The sequence below is a fragment of the Cannabis sativa genome, chromosome 2 (assembly GCF_029168945.1).
Source record: "Cannabis sativa cultivar Pink pepper isolate KNU-18-1 chromosome 2, ASM2916894v1, whole genome shotgun sequence".
Classification (NCBI taxonomy): domain Eukaryota; kingdom Viridiplantae; phylum Streptophyta; class Magnoliopsida; order Rosales; family Cannabaceae; genus Cannabis; species Cannabis sativa.
In genome coordinates, this window is record NC_083602.1 from 41,880,860 (window position 1) to 41,891,957 (window position 11,098).

Here is an 11,098-nt window from a genome sequence, read left to right on the forward strand (position 1 = left end):
TTCCTGAAACTTTTCAAACGTTTCAGATTTCTTTTGCATTAGGTAAAGAAAACTGTATCTAGAGAAATCATCAATGAAAGTGACGAAATACTTATAACCACCTCGGGCTTTTACATTCAGAGGTCCGCAAACATCTGAATTCACTAACCCTAGAGGTTGTTTGGCACACTCTCCCTTTGCAGAGAAAGAACGTTTGGTCATTTTTCCTTCTAGGCATGACTCGCATACTGACAGTTCACCTAAGACGACATTTTTCAATGGACCGTCCTTGGTTAGCCTATTGAGTCTAGCAAAACCTATATGACCTAAACGTAAATGCCATAGATAAGTTTGATCATCATTATCAATCTCTTTTCTCTTAAGGCTTCTAGGTTTAGCTACACTGAAAAGTTCAGTATTTAGTGAGATTTGCGTATCAGGACTTAGAACATAAAGCCCTTGTTCCATGTTATCAACACATATATGAAATCCATCACGAGAAATTGAACAATTTGAACTCGAAAAATTCAATATATAAAATTGTGTTTGTAAACATGAAACACTAATCAAGTTTCTACTAAAGTTTGGAATATATAAAACATTTTGTAAAAGTAAAAATCTTTTTGTATGAAACTTGATACGGGCTGTTCCTCTTGCTTTAACTGATACTAACTCGCCATTTCCAACTCTTAGCTTTAACTCATCTAGGTGAAGATTCTCCCAAGTTTCAAGCAGCTGCAATGAAGAACATACATGGTTAGTAGATCCAGAATCAACAATCCAGGTGGATTTGTCATTCTCTAAAACACATGATTCAAAGACAAAAGGATCAACTTCGTTTGAATTGTCTAGAAGCATGGGACATTACTCTTCTTTATGTCCCTTTCCACTACAATTCGCACATAGAACATGATGTCTGATAATTGTATTTGAAGAAGCAGCTTTGTTAGAGCCCTCATGCTCAATCCTCTTCCTCTGATTAAAATTTTCAATACCAGGAGGTCCCATTGCAATCAAATTCCGCTCATGGGCTCTCAACTCAGTCTCGAGTTTGTCCATGTCGGAGGAGTGAGGATTTTTCATCAAGTAAGATAGAACAAAACCATTATACTCCGGAGGAAGACTATTAAGAATGAGTCGTACCCATTGTTCCTTTGATAATTCAATTCCAAGTAGATTTGCCTTTTGGAATTTCAGATTCATCAACAATAGGTGCGAGTTAATGCAACTACCCGAATGCATTTTCACACTATTGAGTTCTTTTGCTAAGATACTAACTAGGAGTGGATCGGGGTGAGGGTTATTCATATTGGCACTACAACATATCAATAAACAGAAGTAAGGTTTTGGTTCTATAAATTCATACACAAGTTCAGAAAATAACAAATAATCACATATGTTATAAAAATACTAAATCTAACATAGTTTATTTTCCAAGGTTTCCAACAAACTGATACAGTGTCCCGTTTAGGCGAGAGTCAAAGCATCATCCATTGAATAAAGTTGTCAATTCATCTAAAATGATAAACATTCTAGCAACATTTTATTCGATCAAGATTGGAATTCAGCGTTGTCCCGTTTAGGCGAGAGTCAAGGCAATTCTATCTTATGAGCTTCCACCATTGTTTCATACTCTTGTAAGTCTTATACAATCGCCACTATTAGGGTGGTCAAAACTAATATAAAAAACTTACAAGAATACTTATCTTTCGAGATTAAACGGTGCTAACTTGCTAATGAACGTTCCTCCATTAGGGAGGATTAGTCACTAAAACAATAGCTATGTAAAACCAACAATGGAGATCGAATTTCTCTTGATTAAAGCTCATTATTTAAAAATATGTATTTTATTTAATCATTTATATTCCATATCTCAATAATGAAACATTACAAATTAAAGTTATAAAAAAAAACTTTAATTAAATTTCATAATGGAATAAATTTGAAAAATATCTTATTTAAGTTGTTTAGAGAAATCTAAAAAATCCAACTTAAATATTCTTCAATCAATGACTTAATTAAATATTAACAATAAAGTTGTAACCACTTAATTTAGAAGATATTCCATTTTAAGTTTTCCATATTTATAAAATATCAACTTAAAATTATCCAAACAATCTTAATAACCAATTCCTAAAATTACTCAACTTAATTTTATAATAGGAAATACAAAAGATATTCAAATCTAAGTTGTTTTGTTAGATATAACAAAATCTTAACTTAAATAGGAATATTTAATGAAATTATGAAATTAAGCTTCATAAAGAATCTAGATGGTTATAATCCTATATTTAATTAAACACAAAAAAAAAATACATATAGTTTTCTAGAATAATATTCATCAAACTATGTTGTTCTTAAATTAATTTCAAGGAAAAATGAAATTAATTATGTTGCTAATCAATTTTATTAGGTCAAACTAATTTAATTAACCTAGCACAGTTATCCAAATCAGGCAAATGGGCCTTCACAATTAGGGTTGTTCATGTGAGGGGGGGTGGGTTCAGTATGTTGTACCCACTTCTAAGGCCCCCAACTCTCACACAAGACCCAAAAGAGAGGAATTTAACCTTAAAATGAACAACTGTTATTAATTGAATAGGCCCATTAACTAAATGAGCCTAAATAAAATCTATCAAGTTATGACATTTTATTTAGCAACAACAACCTATATGTATCTATAATAGAAATTAAACATATAGGCTCACACAGGCACACAGATTTGGCTGGATCCTATCATGTTACTAGGTCATACACAGATGAAAGAAGAATGTAAAAATTACCTGTTACAAATTATTTACTTGACCTATTGACAATTGAACCATGGGTTAAAATCAGATCATTGAATCTGTCAACAAGTTAACCATGGCAATTTAGATCAAGCAATAATAGGTTTTAGAAAACTTACAAACAATCTAAAACATATACTCCTACAACAAGTTAGATTTGGATAGTTGGATGTAGGATTTATTTTAATTTTTAAATATATTTGAAAAATAATAAAAAAAATTCGGTTTTTTTAAAAAATATTTAAAAATTAAACCTACAATTTTGAAAAATTAGGTTTTAAGTAACCTAAATATCATTTCAAAAAAAAAATGCTAACTTACCTTTTAAATTTCATGTTATTTAATAAATTAAATATTCAATAAAATAGAAAATGGTAAATACATACCCTTTTCTGATTTTACAATTTAATTTAAGTAAAAATAACAAAATTTAAAAACTTAACAAAAATATCTTATTTCCCCTTTTAAAATATTATGATTATTGTGATCTTATTCTAAATAAGGTCAAGTTACCAAAAAAAATTTAATATCTCACCTTAAAAAAAAATAAAATAATCAAATTTTAAAGAAAATAAGAAAAAAGGTAAGCAAAAACTTGATTTTTTCCTATTTTCAAAATCAAATTTCACTAATATCTAAAATTAATTTTGAAAAATCAAATTAATTGATTTCTTATAATTAGATTTGAAATTTGAAAAACAAAAATCAATATACAAAACTACACAAAAAATCAGAAGTTAATTCCATGAAATAGCATGAAAAATCGAAGAAAGCGAAAAAAATTGCACGTTGTACGGATGGTATGCGTTGCATACCACCCGCGCGCGCAGGAGGGGTGTCCTGCCTTGATTTCACGGTGCAGGGAGGCTACTAGCAGCCCAGCCGCGCGCGTGGGTTAAGTGCTCACCACCCCGATTTTTCTAATTTTCAAAAATTCATAACTAATTCAAATTAAATCGAAATCGAGTTCTGTAAAAAAAAAGTAAATTGCTAAGAATTTTCTAAACTATCCAATAAAAATAATTCCAGAGACAGAAAAATAACTATTTTTCCCAGAATGCACAAACAACAATCAAACATCAATATGACATACAAAGCAACATGATACCATCCAAATCACAAACAAATCGTTTTAAGTCCAAATTTCTTGCAAGCAAATCAATTTACCATGGCTCTGGTGCTAGTTGTTGGAATTATTTTACCAGGATCTTAGATCTACTCACAAGTATGTTGATTTAACAACCAAAATATGAACTTCTAAAACGATAATAAATTAAACACATAAAAGTATGAGAAACCTTACATTGGGTGCAGCGGGATAATATGTCTCCTCCCACTCAGATCTCTAACCCTTGATTCCTTTCTGTCGCAGAGTATAATCAAGATCTGAGCCCGAATGTCCTTCTTTGTTGACTCTGAATTCTACACAGCCTTCCTCACTATGATTGAGGTATTACTTGATGTGTGTGGGCACTACTCTATCACTTAGAGGGTTTCGAAAAATAGAGAAGGTAGAGAGAGAGAGAGTGGCGGCTTCAACAGGGTTTTTGAGTGAAAGAAAATAAAATCAAATTATGTCTAAAACCTGAAGCCTTTACCTTCTATTTATAGAAGACCACCTGGGGTTATGGTTGAATTACTTGGCATTAAAAAAAAAAGAAAAATAAATGGGAAAAGGGAAGCAAAGGTGGCCGGCCTAGCAATGTGGAAACAAGCCTTCCACTTTTCTAACTTTCCTTTTCCATCATTCCTAGTTTTCCATTTTGTCAAAAACTGCCAATTCTCTTATTCAACCTCATAAATGTCAAATCTAATTATTTAATAATTATAATTAATTATCAAATAATATATTGTCATTTATTTATTAATAATAAAACTAATCAAAGTTTCTCAATTAATAAATATACCCTTTAAACTCTCTATTTACTGTTTTACTCTTAATAAGTGATAAATTCTCAAATAGACATAGTCTAACTTTGAGAATTATAATTGATTAATTAAAATCAATTAAATGAGTCTTACAAGTAATATTGTCTCAACTAGTGTGGGGACCATGGGTCTATATATCCGAGCTTCCAATAAGCAGTTCAAAAATTTACAACTTAAATTCACTGACTTATTAATTCTTCGTTGAATCCACGCATAGAACTTAGAATTGCACTCTCTGTTATATAGAACGCTCTATACGTTCCACCATATAGACACGTCATTAAATATCCATTGTTATAATCCTAATTTGATCAATGATCCTCTATATGGATGATTTACACTGTAAAGGGATTTAATAACCGTAACACCCTACAATGTATTTTATCCTTAAAACACTTAACCCCGTATAAATGATATTTCAGCTAAGTGAAATGAGTACTCCACCATTTATTTTCCTTTGGTTAAGCTCGAAGGAAATCATCCTTTACTTTCTATTCGCCAGATAGAAGCTATAGATTCCATATTTATGTTAGCGCTCCCACTCAATTGCACTACCGTGTTCCCAAAATGTACGTATCACCCTAACCCAAAAGTAGGCTTAACTAACAAATCAAAGAACACAAATAATACTCTTGAGATTGAACCTAATCATATCAGGATTTAGATCATTTGATCTAGGATCAACTAAGTTATATTGAATTGAATAGATATTACGGTAAGTTTAATAAATCTATATCAAAGTTCAATATCGGTCCATTCCAATGCATACTCCATGCATCCAACCCAAGCTTTACTTTAACCAATGTTCTGGAAAGAACATAGCATTTCTCCAAATGCAAGTAAACTCTGTTGTAGATTCTCATATGAGTAAAACCCAATGTTCTGATAAATCTAGGAATCTTTATTCACATGGTCATATTTACTTTCCACTGTGTTGACAACACAATAAACATGATCAAGTATGTGAAAAGGGTTTGAATGAATTTATAAATCAAATAGACAAACAATTGATAAGGTGAACCAAAACATACACAAATGAATGAAAAATACTTCTGTTATTTTATTGATATTGAATAATCTGGATTACATTGAAATAGAGTTTTATTTAGGGCATAAAACCCAACACTTCACACCAGCCTATACGGAGAATGCATTAAAATCTGAACTATCCAAGGAACAATGAAAGAAAAGTGATAGAGGGAACTTACTCGAGAAATTTCCTTCAAAACTCCTCCCAAGACCATCTCCAAGGACGATTCACTATCCGCCCCGGTGAGTTGTTCACTCACTTCCGAGAGTTATTGAGCCACGTAGTGGTGAATCATGTCTTTGTCTCTCTTGGCCTCCATGCACAACGCTAGAGTTGAGCGGGGGCCCTAACTTGTTCAGATCCGCCCTTGACTTGCTCGGATTCGTCTGAACTCCCCCCAAGAACTTTTGGACTTAGCGACCTTCAGGATTGAAGGGTCCACAGCAGGTTACTCCTCAGAGAGATCAATGACCTCGTCAACCGACATCTTCTCCTTGGACGAAGTCTCACCACCTCTAGACTTTTTGGCCGGAGGAGACAAACCCGAGCTACCCCCACTCTCTTCTTCAGAGCCTCAATATTTTTTTGAGACATGTCTGCATGGACGAAACAATACAGTTGAAAGAAGACATAAAATATGTGAAGACATAACAATCAGGGAAAATAAATGCAAGTTGAAGTACTTTGCACGCTGGCGGGAGAATTCTCCTGAAAAAGTACGGATGGAGCATCATCATCCGAAGAGTCTTCCTGCTCCTCCAGGACAGCTTTTCCCTTTCCTTCGATAGGAATCGATGACTGAGTAGGTATGCCGGGTTCCCTAATCCAAATACACTACTACAAAAACCCCATTATAAGTCCATCAAAGTTGGACTAGATAAGTTTTACTAGTCTATTTTGTGTTGGACATTATATTCAGGGACATAAAAAGGTATTTTTCTAGTCCAATATTGTTTGACTAGAAAAACTTTTCTAGTCTAGCATTGATGGACGTGATATTGAGACCACAAGAAAAATAAAAATTCACGTTCAACATTATTGGACTTGAATCTCAATTTTTTTAAAAAAATAAAAAACTAAATAATTTATCAATTATTATAATTATTATATATTTTCAATTTTAATTAATAATAATAAATCAATAATTTTTTAATTTAAAAATTAAATAAAATTAATTAATTTTAGTAAAAATTCAAATACAATAATAAACAGTAACATTTTATGAAACTCAAATTAAAAATAATAATAGTTAAACAAATAAATATTTTATTACACTAAAATTAAATTTTTAAATAAACAATTACATTTTTGTTACAAAATACCCTAACTCTATTAAAAAAAGAAAAAAATAAAACTTTCCCAATCTCATGTTAAACCGATGTCGCTGCTATTTACTCGGAGTTCGGACATCGACCATTAAAAATGCTAAGTGAAAAATATAAAGAATTCATTGCAAATAATGGGTACTGTCCGAGCTCCATCTCGTACGGTGTAAGCAAATATTAATTACGGGATTTGAAAGATCTCTGCGAGTAGATCTTGTTCCAGAGAATCATTTGGCTAAACAAGAGTCGACATGACCCCAACAGATCCGTCAAGCTTCGACTCCGGAGAGTGATTCACAACTGAAGACAATGATGCATGGACTCAGGCTCATGAGTTAAGGGGTTCGACCACGATGGGGTTGTTGACGGCATGGAGGTGGTCCACTGTGGTTATACTGAGAGGGACAAGAAAATTAGAGAGGGAAGTTTGAGAGTGAGAGAGCCCATGTGGGTCGTGACAAGGATGATCAGTCGAGGGAGATCATGTGGGTTAAATTTTTTAATTGAATGATACAACTAAGAGTGAGAGAGAGAGTGATATTGTGATTGTGATAGAATTTATTTACGTATACAAATTTTTATATTATTTGATTGAGACCAATTAATATCATTTATCTTTTATTGTTTATTTACATTAATATATAATTTATGGTCTACAATCAGCCAAAATAGAAAAAAGGCATGTTTTAATTTTTTTTCCTTGAGTCATGGGAGATTTAAATTCTTAATTAATTAGGGGCATTATATATTGTGATTAAAAATTTCTACCCGTATGGTCATTTTCTAAAATTTTAAATTATTATATAAAAAATTATGTGACAATTCTTATATTAAAGGATAATTATTATTTCATAATTTTTTTTAGGCTAATTAGGATTTTTGTCCCCTGAACTTTGACATGTACAAAATCATGCCCCCTGAACTTTTAAGGTCGTTAAAAATGCCCCCTAAACTATAGAGATTGTTGGATTTAAGGACTTTTTTCCAATTTTAGTAAAAAAGTCTAACATGGATGAAAATTCAGGGGGCATAATTTAATACATGTCAAAGTTGGATAGGCATGATTTGGTAGATATCAAAGTCTGGGAAGCATGATTTAGTACATAAGCAATCACTGAAATAGTAAAATTGAATGAAATTAGACAAAAGTCCTTAAATCCAACAATCTCAATAGTTCAGGAGGCATTTTTAACGACCTGAAAAGTTCAGGGGGCAATATTTGGTACATATCAAAGTTCAAGGGGCAAAAATCCTAATTAGCCTTTTTGTTAAAGTTACACTCACGTCCAACATTGATGGACGTGGTTCACCTAGACCACATCCAACAATATTGGACAAAAATTATACCCAAAAATTTGTTAAAAAATAATTATCTAATTAAATTATTAAATATATAACGTCCTTTTATTTTTTTATGTCCAACATTATTGGACATGATATAATTTTTTTTTCTAGTCCATCAATGTTGGACATAAAATCTTCCAAAAAATATTTTATGTCCAACACCATTTTTTTGGACATGAAAAAGAGACATAAAAAAGATTTTTTGTAGTAGTGATAACATGCTCTATGGGCGGTTGCTCAGTCAGGAGAGGCTTCTTCTTCTTGCGCGGCCTCTCTTACTTTGAATATCTCTTGCTCAGAATATTCTTGAGCATACTGTTTGGCTCTAGCATCACCCTTCAACTTAGCCTCACGCTTCAATTGAATGAGCTCTTTCTCTTACTTGACTCCCTCAGCGTGGCCTGACCTGGATTTCTTCTTCTTCTCCTTCACAGACTTGGGAATAAAATCGGCTGGATAAAGCTTGTACTTCACAAAGTTGGCCTCTGTGGTCGACAAATTAATATTTCGGGCAGCCTCCAGCAGTTGGAGAATTTTCTGGGCCCTTTCCCTAAGCCCCAGTGTGAAGGGAGGACGCCAGTATGCAGGGATCTGCTGAAAACGAGTATGAGCAGTCCCAATATCGGCCACGAAGTAGTACTCGTTAATAAAATGCCAAATTTTGCTAACCTCCGTCTCCACAGTGCCCGTCAGCCACTTGTTGTCCAGGTGAGAGAAATAAAAGAACCCTGACCTGCTCTGTTTGGGGGTAGATTTTGAATCAAAAAGCCAGTTGATGTCGTGCGGAGACAGCTCACCCCATCCTTGAATAGCGTAGAGGAAGAATAGGGCATATAAGTACTTGATGCCCTAGGATGTGAACTGGGTCAGACAAAGGTGGAAGTAGTCCGCAACCCTCTTGAAGTATGGGTGCAAAGGCAGCATTGCCCCTTATTTTGTGTGGGCACCCGACCAAGCACAGTACCCTTCCTTCGGACTTGTCGCCCGGTTATTTGGAGAAGGGAGGAAGCACTCAAGTTTGCCCAGATACCCGACCTTCTCCAAATATTTTAGGTGGCCCTCAGTTACGATGGATGGAGGATACACCCATCTGGCCCCCACGACACCTTACCTCCTATGAGGAACAGCATCAGCATAACCTTGGGTGACATAGTCTTACCCCTCAACCAAGACGTAACCAAGTTCAGACACCAACTCTCCAGACTCGTTGTATCCTCCAAAACGTAGAGGCTGAGCCACTCCCTCCTCCTCAGCCTCGGAGGGGCTATCAGGACGTTCTTCGTCCTGGTCCTCTATCTCCTGGACCTCAACTGTTGGATTTTATGCCCTAAATAAAACTCATTTCAATATAATCAGATTTACTTATTAATATAGATCAAAAATAACATTTAATGTTGCATGGTTCACATGATTTATTTCATGATTATATGTACATAATGTATGAATTCGTTTGAAACCCTTTTCACATACTTGATCCTGTTTATTGTGCTGTCAACACATTAGAAAGTAAACATGACTATGTGAATAAAGTTTCCTAGATTTATCAGACACAGGGTTTTACTGATATGATAATCTACAACAAGAGTTTACTTGCATTTGGAGAAGTGTTCTGTTCTTTCCAGAGCATTGGTTAAAGTAAGGCTCAGGTTGGATGCATGGAGTATGCATCGGAAGGGACCGATATTGAACTTTGACTTAGATTTATTAAACTTAACGTAATATCTATTCAAGTCAATATCGCCTAGTTGATCCTAGATCAAATGATCTTAATCCTGATATGATTAGGCTCAATCTCGAGAGGCTATTCGTGTTCTTTGATTTGTTAGTTAAGCCTACTTTCAGGTCAGGGTGATACGTACATTTTGGGAACACGGTAGTGCAATTGAGTGGGAGTGCTATCATAAACATGGAATCTATAGCTTCTATCTGGCGAATAGTAAGCAAAGGATGATCTCCTTCGAGCTTGACCAAACGAACATAAATGGTGGAGTACTCATTTCACATAAGCTGAAATATCATTTAAACGGGGTTAAGTGTTTTAAGGAATAAATACATTGTAGGGTGTAACGGTAATTTAATCCCTTTACAGTGTAGATCATTCATATAGAGGATCATTGATCACATTAGGATTATAACAATGGATAACTAATGATGTGTCTATATGGTGGAACATATAGAGCATTCTATATACTGAGAGTGCAATTCTAAGTTCTATGCGTGGATTCAACGAAGAATTAATAAGTTAGTGAATTTTAGTGTTAAATTCTTGATCTACTTATTGGAAGCTCGGTTATATAGACCCATGGTCCCCGCACTAGTTGAGATAATATTGCTTGTAAGACTCATGTAATTGGTTTTGATTAATCAATTATAATTCTCAAATTAGACTATGTCTATTTGTGAATTTTTCACTAAGTAAGGGCGAAATTGTAAAGAAATAGTTATTAGGGGCATATTTGTTAATTATGATACTTTGTATGGTTCAATTAATAAATATGATAAATGACAATATTATTTAATAATTATTTATAGTTATTAAATAGTTAGAATTGGCATTTAAATGGTTGAATTAGAAAATTGGCGTTTTTGAGAAAATCATATGCAGAAAAGATAAAACTGCAAAATTGCAAAAAGTGAGGCCCAAATCCACTATGTAGGGCCGGCCACTTTTGTAGGGTTTTTCCCTCTGATATTTTCATTAT